The sequence below is a fragment of the Protopterus annectens genome, chromosome 8.part1, assembly GCF_019279795.1.
Source record: "Protopterus annectens isolate FY-2018-M chromosome 8.part1, PAN1.0, whole genome shotgun sequence".
In the NCBI taxonomy this organism is placed as follows: Eukaryota; Metazoa; Chordata; order Ceratodontiformes; family Protopteridae; genus Protopterus; species Protopterus annectens.
This window is the reverse complement of record NC_056742.1, coordinates 34,862,508-34,879,200: the sequence shown is the minus strand read 5'-3', so window position 1 is coordinate 34,879,200 and position 16,693 is coordinate 34,862,508.

Here is a 16,693-nt window from a genome sequence, read left to right as displayed (position 1 = left end):
ATTGGTTATTGATGCTTTTGCATTGAGTGGTAACAAAACAAAGTATGTGGAGTGGACTTATCAGGGAATTGCCTCTTTCTGCTCTGTCTAATATAACCATGAGTCACTTTCCATTTAGATCAGTTGTGGACCAATGCATGCTTGAAGGTTTATCTTTCTGTTTACACTGATTGTGATGGCACCTGGTCTTAAGACAATATAGTATCTAATATCTTCCAGGTATAACCATGGTGAGGGTAAGACAGTGTTTGTGCCTTGGTCAACTCTGACTAGGCTGATAATGTAGCAGATTCATGTACTTTTGTAATTTGGCAGGTAAGAAAGGAACTGTTCTTTTTAGTTAGGGTGACCTTGGTTATATACAGAGGTAAGGGACAGGCAATGCTTTTCCTTTGAAGATCAGGGAAAATGGTACAGAAAGACCAGCCTGATTATGCATATAGCCATATGTAAGGGGACAGTTAAAGCTTTGCTTCTGAAGATCAGAGAAAGTGATATAGAAAAGATCAGTCTGAGGAGATAGTGTGAAATATATAATTATTTATATGACAAAGATGAAGCACTCAGGTGTTTATGAATCAGTTAATTTATCTATGCAATGCATTCTTGCTGAAAGTGACAAGAAAGCATTCAGCAGCAAAAATATAAGGTGTAATATATATTTTGAAGATGATGAATATGAAGGTAGAACTGGAGAGACAAAGAAGCAACTTTATAAACTTTGAAAATGTAATATGATGGCATGGTGTTGGTGGTTTAGTTTAGCGACCTGACTTGTGGAGCATGATACTTTGTTTGGGTTTCACTTGTTTTGCATCTTTCATTCTTTTCACTCAAGTTTTACTGCAATGTAATTATAATGTTTTTTTTTTTCAGTGGAGTTAAAATCTCTAGGTTGCAGCAGTATTCAGAGAAATAGATATGGTAGGCAGGGTGAACAGGGCATCTGCCCTGCTTTTAAATTATAAGAGTGTGCGATTGAGAGCTGCAGAGGAAAACTTTTTTTAGCAGGGGATTCAGTCTGAGGAACTGCACAACACCAGATGACCTAGGTACTGAGTTTCTTTCCATGAAGCAGGAGGACTAAATGCTTTTCGGTTGTGGAGGAAGCTGGAAAGTATTGTTTTTATTTAAGGTAAGAAATTTGAGAATGCTGACAGAACAGTCCATCGTGTCAACATGTCTGAAGGCAGAAGGCAATTCTTATGTTTTTTTAGTTCAGGCAAAGTGTTTATATGTTTATCAGCCATGGGAGAAACTGAAAATATCTGATTTTATTTAAGGCCAGGATAAAAAGTCCAAAGGTTTCTTCAGATAATTCCAGAGCAGATTGCTTTGTGACTATATATGGTTTTCCTTGCCTTAACCTCCCTGTCCCTTGTCTTCTTTAGGGCAATGATTCTTAAATTAACCACTACTATGTACATTTATCTTCAGTTGCTAGTCACACTCATATCATCTGTTTGCATTATAGAGCTCTAAAAAAGCAAACTGTAAAAACATTCACTGTAAACTAATTACACAACAGTTGTCATTGCATTCAAAATTATGAGTAAACTACTTATGCACTCCAACACTGACAGCTTTAAATATTTTCAGTTTTCTTTTACAATGTCAGTTTCTACTATTGTCCAATAAAGTAGACATAAATGGTTAAAGCACAATATATACAGTTCCAATAAAATAAACTTTATTATAAAACCATTTGGTAAAGGTGGACCTAGGTTTTATGTGGCTCGAACACATTTGTCTGATTCATCTTTGGGCACACTATAAGGTATCATTCAAAGAGTTCATAAATGACATCTATCACAGGAAGTGTAAGAAATGGCTTGTGCTCATAGAAAATATCTTCCTTTTGATATGATCCTAAGTTTCTATGAAATGTATAAATTGGAAGTAATTCACAATATTGAGACTAAACAATGAAAAGGTGTCCCACTTTGTCAACCTACTGATATTTATTACAACAAAATGCAGGTGATGTGAAGAATGCACTTACAAAAGTCTCCCAAACCTCAAGAAGACATTAGCTCAGCAAAACCAGAACCACATACATGCTCTGAATTACGCGGACCTCCCAATGACAACAGTAAGTCACTCACAGAGCCATGGCAGTGGGTAGGGTCTATAATAACAAACCCCTTTGGATTTAAACTGACCTAATCCACACTTGGATATCTTTATAGGAGACATATCAATGCAGTGACCTTAAAAATACCGAAGTAGTTTGTGACATTGTGCATAAAGCAGATGTTCATGAGGGAGACATTGCAATGTGGTAACCCCAAAAATATCTTGGCAGTTTGTGATTTCATTGTGAATAAAACGGATCTCCATGATGAGGACATTGCAATGTCTTAACCCCAAAATATCTTAGTAGTTTATGACTTCATTGTGCATAAATCAGATTTATGTGACAGAGACATTGCAATGTTGTAACCACGAAAACTCTTAGTAGCTTGAGACTTCATTGTGCATAAAGCAGATGCAAACCTCACTAGAGTTTGCAAAAAGTTTGTTCAAGTTATTTACATGCTTAAGCTTAACTACAGATGTAAGTAATATTTGATAATGCTCAAATAAATAAAATATACAACATAAATAAAGCAAATGTAAACAAAAAGTGCATATGACATGCACTGCAGTAAAACAAAATAAAAGTCATGGTAGAGTACTGCAAATATCAGTAATAAAATGTCAAACACCTCTCAAAATAATAGTTTAAAGACATAAATGTTTAAGGAGGGTATAAAACCTCTCTGTTTGGGAAATGTTTTAGCCACCCAGGTCATATGGTTCAGAGATGTAGACTAAGATATGCAAAGGCATAAATGCAAGACAATTCAAACTACACCTCAGTAAGTGGCTGGTGAATGCCTCTAAGGGACAACAAGGCTTGCTACCAAGCAAAAATTGCTCATAAACAGGAGTGACAAAGTCATGAGTTCCTTACAGTGCAAGACAGGATGTCCAGTGTGATTCACTGATGAACTGGCACCCACAGCAACTGAGGCATTACTGGAATAACATATGGGTGATGAGATACCCTAATGAGTAGGCATGATGTGAGTGTTTTGAGCTAGATGCAGGGGGTCAGTTACAGAATTCTAAGTAGGCTAATATCAGGGCATAGGCCACTACAAGAAAATCTGAAGGTGGAATAAAGTGCAATAATTGTAATATCCCTACGGTAGAAACAGGAAGATCTGAAAGAATCAGAGACCTAATCCTTCCTTGAGGTGTAACTTTTTGTTGTGTGTATGACACTATACCACTGCATCAGTAATTGAGGATCCTCAATCTTCACCAATGGCACCAGTGGGGGACGAGCACTGAGAGGATGACAGGTACATACAGTATTTCCAGATGCAGCTCTCTGCATCAAGTGCAATTACCCTTAAGAGCACACAGAGACTATAGTCAATCTGAGGCTGGTTTCTCCCTCTTTCTCCAGATCCCCAGTAAGACTCCCCACTGGCACAGCTATAGAGTTGAGATCTCAGCTGAGTAGCCAAGCCAAAACCTCCAGCACCCTCTCTGTCCAACCAGTGCTTCATGTCCCTGTCTCTACCCAATTAGCTGACAAACACACTCCATGAGGTTTAATTTACACACACACACACACACACACACACACGCACACACGCACACACGCACACATGCACACACACACACACACACACACACACACACACACACACACACACACACACACACCTGGAAAAGGCTGGCACATGTTTACTAGCTGTGCCCCCTTCTGCCCAGACTATAAGGTAGTCATCAATGCCACCACCCTCTCCTTATCAGTTACTTTAAGGCCCTTAACAAAAAAAACTGTGTAATGTTACTACAAATACAAATTGTAGTTTGACTAAGAGTAAGGCTATTAGGAGTCTCCCACAGTGTCACCAAATACTGTAAATATGCAAGTACACTCAAAACTTAAATATCTCTTTACAGATCAGCCACAATGAAAGGTTTAAATATATTTAATAATAAATATTAAAGAAAAATGAAATACTCAATATATATTTACAATCACAGTAGAGTTCCAAATCACATTAAATATTTAAAACAACCTTGCAGGACATTCTCAAGTAATGAAAAACATTTAAATTAAGCTTTGCTATATTCCTAACTATATGTAAGATAATTACTATAACCTAGAAACGTACTCAGAGAGCAAGACAAGTGTGTGGTGAAAGTATCATGTCAGGTCCAAGACAGAATACAGAATGTAGTCTCTCACTTAGAGTCCTCTCAAATTAATCTCAAATATTATTGCTGGGATAGCTTACAGAATGACACAATTTCTTGTCATCTGACTATATCCCAGGTGAGAAACCCCACTGCTGGAATCTGGCAGTATTTGGCATCTACCTGTGAAAATACATCAACAAGGGCTTTTCCTCAGATCTTTGTCAAATGGTGGAAGTAATAAAACAATAAAACACTTCCAAGACAATACAGAAAGCTCTTTAGTTTTAGACATTGTGTCTCCTAGCCATAAAGGAATGTAATTTCAGCTATTTTCTGAAGTTTTGCAATTCCAGTTTCCCTGTTAAAATATATATATTTAAATGGTTACAATAGTTATGTATAGTTCTGTTCTATTCCAGTAGGGTACACTGTGGATACATTTTAAACAGCTCTTTGTAAAATACCTGTTCAGCGCATATCTGTACAAGCCATGTTATATGATATATCTAATACATTTGTGACATGAACATCTTATATGAATCATGTTGATATTCACAAATAACATATAACTATTTACAAAATTCCAGATACCTGGCCTGGAAGTAACTCCTTTCATGACAGTGTGCAACACCCAAGTTATACTCCAACACAATTAATTCCAGTTTGTCACAACAATAGGTAATGTTAGGAAACAATAATGCAACAGATAGATTCTGCAAGGTATAGTGGATAGTCACAGCCAACATCTTTGAGAAGTTAAGTTTTAAATGACCCACTGCCATCCAGTCATTGATGCTTTGCAAGTCTTCATTTATACTGGAAATGTTCCCTGTGGAAAACAAAGGTAGTGCTACATGTCTCCACTATAACAGTGGTAACACAGCCATTCCTTTTATACATCTTCTTCTAAAAGAACCATATGCAGGCTGTAAATATTAATGGGTATAGTGTGGAGCTATGTAGTATACTATAAGAAAGAGAGTAAGACAGACCAAATCCTCCCTGACTCTACTGTTTGTGCACACATGATGAGGTAGGAGGAAGTTCAGTCCAGAACCACATCTCTAATGTCAGAGTAGAAATGAAGATAATCCAACAGGCCACATAATCATCTGTGTCAAATGCTGATGAAGACTGATCCTGAACAAAGTATTTGTTTTGCTCCCTTGCCATAATGACATTGCTAAAGACTTTGGTAAGAGTTGTTACATTACTATGTTGAGCATGAAATCAAGATTTAAATGAACCACAGCTATAATTATTTTTTTAACAGTGATCTATCTATTTGTACATAAACCACCCTTCCAAACCTTACCCAGAAAATGAGTTTGGATATATATTTATAGTTATACAGGTTGCCAGGCTGTAAGCCATTCTTTTTGCAAGACAGGACAAGAAACAAAACACGGCCTCCTTCTCTATAGATTTTAGTCAGCAGTCTTGAAGTGAGGCTACAACAGTCGTGTACATAACTAGACCAGCCCAGTTAGATTCTAATTACAGGTAGTCATGTACACTGATGAAACAAGAAATACAGTGTCATCATTACTGGGCAGCTGTAACTCGCACCAGGGCAAGGAGAGCAAAACCTGCATTGGTCTACATATATACTCTCATGCATAGTATGTGTGTGAAGCCTAACTGAGGCAAGCTTGGAAACAAAAACAAGCAGATTCTTTGCTTGCCTCAGAAGATGAAGCCTTCCAGGTAACAAGGTAATATGTACTGCATAGCTTCCCACCATCTGGAAGAAGGCAGCTGGCTAGTTTGCCACTACAAAAATATCCCATGGCATGTAGGTAAAATTCCTCTTGCATTATCTGTCTAGAGAAATGAAAATAATTGTCTGGGAAAAGCTTGGTATCACTTGCACTTCATTTTACACCTAGGCGTCTTCCACTCAGAAAACTGAACATCAGATCATGGCTGCTATGGTTTGAGGTGAACTAGGCTTGGATGGCTAGCAACTAAGATTTCAGAGCCACTGGGAGATTTTTAAACACAGTTGTAAGTACTGTTTCAGCATTGTGTCTGTCAGTGTCAATAGCTCAACAGGTAGCACATTCACCTTTGATGCTGGAAGATCAGAAGGCTTTGGGATCTTTTCTCATACCATGCACCTGAATTAATTTTCCAGTACTGACAATGCAGTGCAGCATAAGCAGCGTGGTGCTCTCCTGAATATGCCATCCTTCAGATGGCATTATTAAACTAAGGTCTCATCAAAGCATAAGTAGATGTAAAATATCCCATGGCACCATCAGCAAAGCATATTTACAAATAAAATCACATATTTACAATGACTTATACAAAGATTGTTCTGAAACACATTCAGATAAAATAAAGGAAGCTTAAAAAATAAAATATATTATAATCATCATTTCTTTTTCATTCTCAGTTATCTACATCATAAGCAAAACTTTATTTTTCATCAAATAGTTAATTACATTTTTATTATACAGAAACTCCACACATCTAAGGCCCAATTTCAAAATACCTGCTCTATGTGTAAGTGACCACTTACACTGAGAACAGGCTGAGAGCAAGTGCTTTGGAATTTGATCCCCGTAGTAAGCCTGATTCCTTTTGTGATTTTAATATTTAGTAAGTATGTCATAGTGCCTTGGCATGTTATTTTGTGTTTGAATATAGCAAACCACTTAGTGTGCATTTTTTATTTACTTTTCTTAATTAATTTACTTTATTAACCTGATAATTGATTAATTAATTGATTGGATTGGTGTATTTATGACACACGTTAGGAGACTACAGTTTGAAATAAAAGGTGATATGATTGTTTTAATAGTTCTGCTGAAGTCTGACATATAGCTGATGAAAGTGCTTGGGTGTTGTACTCTTGTGATCTGTTTTTTTTTCATTGTCCATGATACCATAATAGTCAGAAGTGATAACAACAGTGTTTTGCAACCCACTGCCACATTTCTAAGAGATCATTGACCTGATTAATCTATTGACACAATTGGCAGACTCCCATCATTTTCTTTCACAGATTCCTCATCTAGTTTTTATTTTTGTTCCTGGGAAGCAGCGGGAATTTTTTTGCTGGCAATGGAATTTTACATAAAGATGTATTTGGTGATCACTAGGGAGCAAGTTTTGAGAACACTTCCACTATTTCACACAGGAACAGGAATGTGGCAAGTGCAGTGAGTGATGTGGCATGAATTCCAGGAGTGGAAATGAGTTCGGAATCTTTTCATACAGATTATGAATTAAAAAGCTGATTGGAAACCAATATTTATTTAATGCTTTATTATGAACCATTAGAATTATCCTACCATGAAATGTTGGGTTGTTTTAAATTAAATTGTCCAAATATTGTACCTTGCAGATTTGAACTTGTATTTGAAGGAATGCATTAGGGTGAAGAGAGTCCCCACAGGTTTACAACTGTTTAAATCTCCTAATAATGTACAGTACAGAAGTGAATTGTATTATGAATTGATTGACTTGTTTAATAGTTTTGGTATAGAACTCATGATGTTTATCATTAGGAACAATGACAATATTATTCAGGGTCTGTTTGATGATATAATTGGTCTCAATAATTCTATTATACATGATCTCATGCATCAAGTGGACAGTACTAATTATTTTAAAGTGTTCAGATATATTGACTTTAAGTGTGAAGATATTAAAAGTTAGATGGTTTTGAAATTACAAAGAGACCATCAAGAATACCAGGACAATAGAGCATATCCATTACATATGTCTAAGACTTCTGGTTTTGACCAAGGTAACACAATAAACAGAAACATGGAGGTTCCTATATGTAATTCATTTTTACAACAATATGTCCCACTAGACCAGTCCCAATTAGAAATTCCACCATTGAGACGTTCAGAATGCTTACTCCAGAATTATGTCCAGAATCCAGTACCTGTTCAAACGGCACCTGGAATTCTCAAAGAGACATCCAAGAAGAAGGGGAGTGTCTCAAGGGGAACAAGGAACCGAATGTTATAAATGATGTTAAATTATCATACAATGGTTTGCTCATTTCTTATAACAATTTTAATATTTTTAATTATAGTGATTTAAATATTGACAATAATTATTTTATTTACTTATGAAGGGTTTTCAGTTTGTACCTTTCAGGCATTTTGATACTGCTGAGGTACTAATACATTTGAAATTGTTTTTGAGGAAATTACATTTGGGATGTGTGTTCAATAGTTGTAAAGTTCAGTTGCCTGATGTATTGCTGAAGAAATCAATAAAGGATCCTCCACTTAGTCCCATTGTGGTGGCCAAGGGTTCCAAGATGTAGTCTTTAGCTATATATATATAATTAATAAGTTGAAACCACTTTTGGCTAATATTAACTATATTTCTAAAGATTTTTGAGATTTTCTGTGGAATATTAAACCAAGTTATTATCAGAAGAACTTTGTTTTTGTCACCACTGACATTGTGGATCTTTTTCCAGTATACCACATTCTGTGGGTCTTGAATAGTTTGGTGAAGAGATTTTAGATTGTAATTTCCTGACTAGTTAAGAAGTGTCATTAATACAGGAATTCGTGGAATTAGTTTTGGATAACAATTTTATGTTTTTCAATGGTGAATTTTACAAATTAATGGAGTAGCTATAGAAGTTGTTCATGCTCACATTTATGTGAACTTGGTATTATATCACTGGGAAAATAAATTTATATTGCTGTCTGCTTTTGCATTTTATGGTATTATTATATTCATTTAAAGATATTTGTATTTTATGGAAGGGTATATCGGACAACATAGTACCTTCTTCAGATTATATTGGAAATACAACCTCATTTTTGAAATTCACATACATTCCACAGAAAGTATTAATCACTTCGATGTTAACTTATATACGGAAATAAAATGCTAGTAGATTTCATTTGGGTGTGCATTTGAAGAAAACTTTTCAGATTCATATTTGCACTATTTAAGTGAGCACCTCTATCAGAAGAAAAATATAACAAGAGGGCAAATAATAAAAGCAGCAAGTATGGCTTCAGATTACCAGAAATTTATAGATGAAATAGAATTCATTGAAATATTACTTCTGGAAAGGGGTTACTCCCAAGATTTGGTAACTAAGGTATCACATTAGGTTATAGGAGAGCAGGATAGGAAATTTGAAATTATTTAGGTCAAAGACTTCACTAACTAGAAACTTGAAGAAATTCAGGTAAGACATTACAAAAAGCATTTGTTTACAGCTTTAATTCTAAAGTTAAGTTTATTGAAAATATTATTACTAGACATTGGAGCATATTGACATATTTCTCAGATATCAAAGATTGTATTCCATTTTGTAATGAAGAGGAATAAGAATATTAAAGAAATTTTAGAAAGAAGACCTGAGAATAACATTCCACATAGTACCAAGAAGTTTGACACTTTTAAATGTGGTTCATGACATCAATGTAAATACGTAAGCAAAAGGGAGAAAGTTCATTTAGCTGCAAGAGCTTAGAAATAAATGTGAAAAATATGATATACTGGGTGATACTGAAATTAACTGGAAACAGCTGAAATGAGGCAGGAAAGTATCAGTCTCTCCTTTATTTGCCAAGTCTTCCTTTAGCTTTCAGAATAACATCTGCAAACTGTAGTTTGATTAAAAATCCTTTATTTTATGTTAACAATATCTGAATACTGTCTCCAATAACAGTGCTAATAAACAATAACAGTCTGTAGAAATTCTTTAATATTTTGGAATGCTGGATAACAGTAATCTCCAAAAAAACTTGAAAAGATACAAAATCACTGGAAAACTAAAAAAACTGTTCCAAACCAAGACCAAAAGACACTGAAAACTGAAAACAAGTGCTGTTATACAACTGTCTGAAAATATAAGAACATTTATATACTTGCTTTAACTTTGGCTTTAAATAATTTAGATAACTGAAACCCATTTGAAACACATTTTCTGCAGATAGCCGACTTGTGCACCACAGCTTTTGCCAGGTTTAGGCTGTACTCTGCATTGTTCCATTCACTGGTGAGGTATTGGAGGCTGTTTCCAAGTATCATTTTCTGTGTACCCTTTTTCAGACCACCTCCCCTTATCCATCTCTTGTGCAAGGCTTGATGAGTTATGTTCTTGACTGTATTTAAGATAAAACTAGAAAATCAACCTGGTTTAAAGACATACCAACTAATAATCTACAGAAAAAAGAAGAACCAAGGTCCAGATCCACTCAAAAATACTGTTTATTGAGTGCTTTCGTCTCTCTAATGAAAACTTCCTCAGAATGAAGTACACATTACCCAACATCCCTTTTATATAAAACATATAGCAATCACCTGTGCAAATAATGAAATTTCTTAAAGCAACAATGCCATAAAATGTAAAGGCATGAAATAAAGCATGACAAACTATATATTCTAAAACACATACATTGCATAAGAATGAACAAAGGAATACATAACTTCACATGCACATGTGAACACTCTTAAAAACAGTTTGACATATTAAAACCTTCTTAATAGAAAAAATTGTGCTTCAATCTTAAAACAGAACTGATGGACACAGCACTGTTTAGTCCTGGGCTCACTGTTGCATTTGTTTTAATTTGCCATTTCAGTTTTGCTAAATCCAGGAAGTCATTCAAGGGTCCCCCTTTTTCTTCTAAAATAATTTCAATAACAACAAACTTAAAGCTATGTTCTTCACTGGCATTAATATGAACTGCTAATGCATTTTTTCATCCCTCGTATTAATATCATAATAATGCTGATAAATCCTACTCTGTAATGCATTTTTCATTTTGCTAATGTAGTAACAAGGACATTTTGAGCATAGAGCCAAATACACCACACCTTTGCTGTTACATGACATTTTCCCTTTTATAATATATTTCCCATAGTTAGGGATCAAAATGTCTTTCCCTTCAAGAGTGTGTTGGCACTGTAAACAGCATCCACATTTAACCATACCTGCACCTTTGTCCAGCACCTGTTTTTGTCTCTCCAACATGTTTTTTATACTACAATCTCTTTTGTATACAATGTTCTTAGCTGGTCCTACTAACTGTACCTGGTCTGTGTCAATGCTGAAGATGTTCCAATTGTGTTGAATGATAGTCTTAATATTATAAAAATACCGGTTAAATATAAAAATAGCTGATTTCTTTAAGATAGTGCTACTAACCTGTCGTACCTCATTTTGAATACCTCCCCCTGTTCCAAGCAGGGGTATAAAACATCCACTCAACCATTTCTTTGTAACTTCTTGGAGAATGTTCCCTACATAACTCACAGGATAGCCCCTATTTTCCAGCATATCTCCCAGGATGTTCATCTGTGTGATAAACTCTTCTTGTTTGGAAATCATCCTAGCCAGTCTAACCCCCTGTCCCTTTACCAATGCCTTCTTTTGGTGTAGGGGGTGACAGCTATCAAAATGTAAAAGGCTATTTGAGAATGTGGGTTTCCGGAAGAGGGTGGAGTTGAACTGTCATTTGACAGGGTCTTTTTCAGTGGTTATATCTAAGTAATGGACAGAAAATTCAGTAATCGAATGTGTAAATGCTAAAAACTCAGTGCTGTTGTCTAAAGACTCTAAGAAATTGCAAATTTTCCCCTTGTCTTTTACCCAAAAAATTATGATGTCATCAAGGAATCTGCCATAAAATGACCAGTCTTTGGCAAAGGGACTGTTGAATATTTATTTATTTTATTTTACATTTGTTGACCGGGCTAGTCTAGCTGGATATATGTCCATTTTCAGTAGAGGCCCGGGGAGATAAGCTCCAAACTTCAATAACAGTATATATCTACAGAAGTAAATACATGAGATCAACTACATTAATAATAACTAAGGAAGTATAGCTAAAAGTGGTTACAGGTATATAGAGTATATAACACAAGATATTGACTAAACATAATACAAATTATCATGAAGCTGTGTTTTAATATAAATTCCATTTCCCAGTATACTAGTACAATGTTGGCAAAAATGGGGGCACATGCTGCCCCCTGAATAACTGATGTTCAAAAGTTATATTAGTGTCCAGAACAATTCCATTAATGTTCTTAGTGTAAGAATAAAGTTGTGACTGAGTATTGAATACTGGCAGAGATACTGGTAAAACTAGTCTATACAAAAATTAATGCTGTAGATGAAAGTATTAAAAGGGATTTACTGTTTGTGTTTAAAAAAGTTGATTGCTTTAAAATGTTTGAGAAAACTGATACTACAATGAGAGCGAAGGAAAGGAAAGATACACAAGCTTAGGAGAGATGAAAAGGAATATGGGGAGAATAGAGCATACCCTTTACCACCTAGAGGGCAGGAAAGGACAGGTGCTAATATTGATGTGACTACAGCTAATATGACTGATGCTAACAACAGTAATGGTGACAATATGGAAAATATTCAAAACTCTTTAGAACCCCCCCCCCCCAAGGAGGTCATAGAGAATGAGGAACCAGGGGAGGGGAGTGACATATTACAACCACAATTACAACTACCAGTACCCTGCACATTCCAGGGGCAACTGGAGGGGGGACAGATTCCAGTGAATGACCAGGACAACAGTGTAGATATTTTGAAAAACAAAGGTGGAGACTTTAAGGTATATAATTACAGTAGCATTGCATTTAATGAACAGGTAGCAGAACTGTTTCAAAAAGGTTTAACCTTTGTACCTGACACTAAACTATAATAGATCTGAAACTTTTCACTAGGAAGTTGAATTTTGATTTATTTTTCAAAGGGTTGAATTACAACATGCATGAACAAGGTTGTCTAAAAAAACCCAGTACATTTAACCCCACTTTACATCCTACTGTGGCTATTTTTGAAAAAATATGTGAGAAAGACATCAGAGATTTGTATAAAAAAGGGGTCAACACACAGGTTAACAACCTAAGCAAGTCAGAGATGACATTATTAAAAGACATCTCTCAAAATTCGGAAATACGTGTCATGAAACCAGCTAAAGGCGGGGGTCTTGTGATTAGGAATTATGATACATATACAAAAAAAATGTTTAACCATTTGTTTGGGGATGCATGCAGAGAAATCAGTTTAAATGAGAAAAACATTTGTTACAACAAAGTTGACATTATATTGGAAGAACTCATGGGTGTCGGAAGCTGTTGAAGACTGGGGGGGCAGGGGGCAAGAGGGGTACTTATGTCCACCTAGTATTTTCAACCAATATATATATATATATATATATATATATATATATATATATATATATATATATATATATATATATATCTATATCTATATATATATATTGAAACATCGAACGCTTAAAACAGTGAATGATGTTACATCAACACATTTTCAGTGAAAGCTGAAAATGTTGAATCCAAACAACAGCGATTTCTTTCCTAGGGAAAGAAATTGCTGTTCCAACCCCCGTAAAAAAAAAAAAAAAACACAATACACACTTCCAAACACATACACACATACCCAATCCTAAATATATCCCCCCAAAAAAACAGTAAACAACTAAATACACATATGCACATAGCCCAAACATACATTTAGCGAAAAAAAAACAAAACAGTAAACATTTTAAACCATATGCACTTACCTTAACCCGCGCACTAACCCTAAGGTCAGTAACTCTCGCACATTTACATAAACAGCTCCAAACACATACACACTCACCTTAACCCTAGTTCTACCCCCCAAAACAAAAGTAAACAACTGAAAACGCATACACATGTAACTCAACCATACATTTAACACAAAATATAAAACAGTAAACACTTTCATACATATGCACTTACCTTAACCCACACCCTAACCCTAAGGTCAGTAACTGTTGCACAATCACGCTCGGGAGCTATACTGGACAAGGGACCACACTACACTTCAGAACACGGCAAAACAACGAAGCGGTAAAGCAACTTCTTTCCCAGGGAAAGAATTCGCTGAACAACCAGTTTGCTGTTTTGCCTGTTCGCACTACGTGTCAACGAAAACGCATTTGACATAATGCATTTTTGTTGTACTCATAGGAACGCTCTCTCTCTCTCTCTCTATATATATATATATATATATATATATATATATATATATGTATCTATATAAACACACACACACAAACACACACAAACCTGTATATATATATATATATATATATATATATATATATATATATATATATATATATATATATATATATATATATATATATATATTTATACACACACGTACACAGACTAGGCTCGGGGAACTGACTTGGCACAATGTGCAAATGTGAGTCTTATCACAGCAGGATAAAAGACTTTTACACAGTTAATCCCTCGGGCCAATCAGGTGAAAACACAATAAGGCTTCTACCTGAAGTTTCCAACTTGGATGCTTTGAACTCCTTGGAAATAAATTCACTAACTCTGAAATGGTCAACAAAATACAGACAAAATGCAGACAAAAGTGCACAACACAAAAAAAACTTTGCATAACTGCTAACATATTATATATAATACACTACTGTCTTCTCACACTGCATTCTTACAGAAAGGCCCCAAAACCAAGAATTGGCAAGCTGCAATTAATATCCAAAGTTATAGGATCAAGGGTTCACAGATTTATACGAAGTTACTATGCTAATTGCCATAGGACCTTTATCAGGCTAGGCATGTTATACCAATGTTCCCACAGGCCATTTTCCTTTTGCCTAGACTTCTGAGAAATAGATTTCAAATAGTAAAGGGTCCAGCATAAATCTATAAATCCATGTAGTAGTACCATAAACACTCAAGAAATAACTAATAAATGAAAACTATAATATGCTGTGGCATTAAATCCCTCCAAAGACTGCTTCAGTAGTTTCCCATGTATGTACAACCACCAAAATGAAACAGTTCCCCTAATAACCACCCCCTCAGTAGTCTGTCTATGTATGCACAAAAAGCAAATGACATGAAAATGAATAATTTCCCCAAGGTTCCCTTAAGCAGTTTGTCCATGTTTGCAAATATACCAAAATGAAACATTTTCCCGAATGGCCTGCTCAATAGCCTGTCCATGTATGCATGCAAGGAGCAAATGACATCAGCATGAATCATTTCTCCCAAGGTTACCTTAAGCAGTTTGTCCATGTTTGCAAATATACCAAAATGAAACATTTTCCCGAATGGCCTGCTCAATAGCCTGTCCATGTATGCATGCAAGGAGCAAATGACATCAACATGAATCATTTTCCCCAAGGTTCCCTTAATTACTTTTCCATGTATGCAAAAGCACAAAAATTAAACATTTTTCCCAATGACCCCTTCACTTTGTCTGTGTAAGCACAAGCAATAAAATGAACCATTTTCTCCAATGACCCCTTCAGTCAGGTTTGTCATTGTATACACAAGCACCAAAAATGAAACATTTCCCCTAACTACCCTCTCAGATGTCTGTCCATGTATGTACAAGCACTACCAAATGACATCAAAATGAATAATTTCCCCCAGGTTCCCTTAATTACTTTTTCATGTATGCACAATCACAAAAATAAAACATTTTCCCCAATGACTACTTAAGTAGTGTGTTTGTATGCACAGTAAGCACCAAAAGACATCAAAATGAATAATTTCCCCCAGGGATCCCTTGTGTACTTTGTCCATGTATGCACAAGCACAAAAATTAAACATTTTTCCCAACGACCCCTTCATTACTTTGTCCATGTAAGCAAAACCAATAAAATGAAACATTTTCCTCCAATGACCGCTTCAGTGAGGTTTGTCCATGTATGCACAAGCCCTAAAATCACACATTTTCTCCAATGACCCCTTCAGTCGGGTTTTCCCTGTATGCACAAGCACCAAAAATAAAAAATTTCCCCTATCAACCCTTTCGGTAGTCTGTCCATGTATGCACAAGCACTACCAAATGACATCAAAATGAATCATTTCAAGGTTCCCTTAATTACTTTTTCACCATGTATGCACAAGCACAATAATAAAACATTTTCCCAATGACTTTTGCAGTTACCCAGTATAAGTAAAATCAAAATTATATCAAAATGAATACTTTCCCCCAAGGATCCCTTACTTACTTTGTCTATGTATAGTACGCACAGCCCAAGCACAAATTAGAAAGAAACAACAAAATTCAGAATTAGTTCACTCAATCACTTTTGATTAATTGGAGGGAAGGATGTCTGGATTATTTATAAAGTCACAGAAAGAACACAACAGCAGCTTTAACTTGAATCTGGAAATTTTTACACATGTGACCTGCCACTGAACCATGACCAGACTGAACTAAGTTAGTCAGGCTAAGGCAGGGGGAGGCAGACCAATGCATTTGCTTAGTGCAGTATGCCCATTCTCCTGAATTTTAAGTTGAACCCCCCCCCCCCCACAAGTGGAAGTAAGTTGAGGGAGCCATTAGCCAGTAGCAGAGGCAGACAGAGCACAACAGTGCCAGCTATCAGATCTTAATTCTAATAGAAAAGGAATTTAAAGTAAAAAAAAAAATTAAAAAAATGTGGTGTTGTTATATTCACTTCACCCCTGTGACCCTTTCATCACTTTG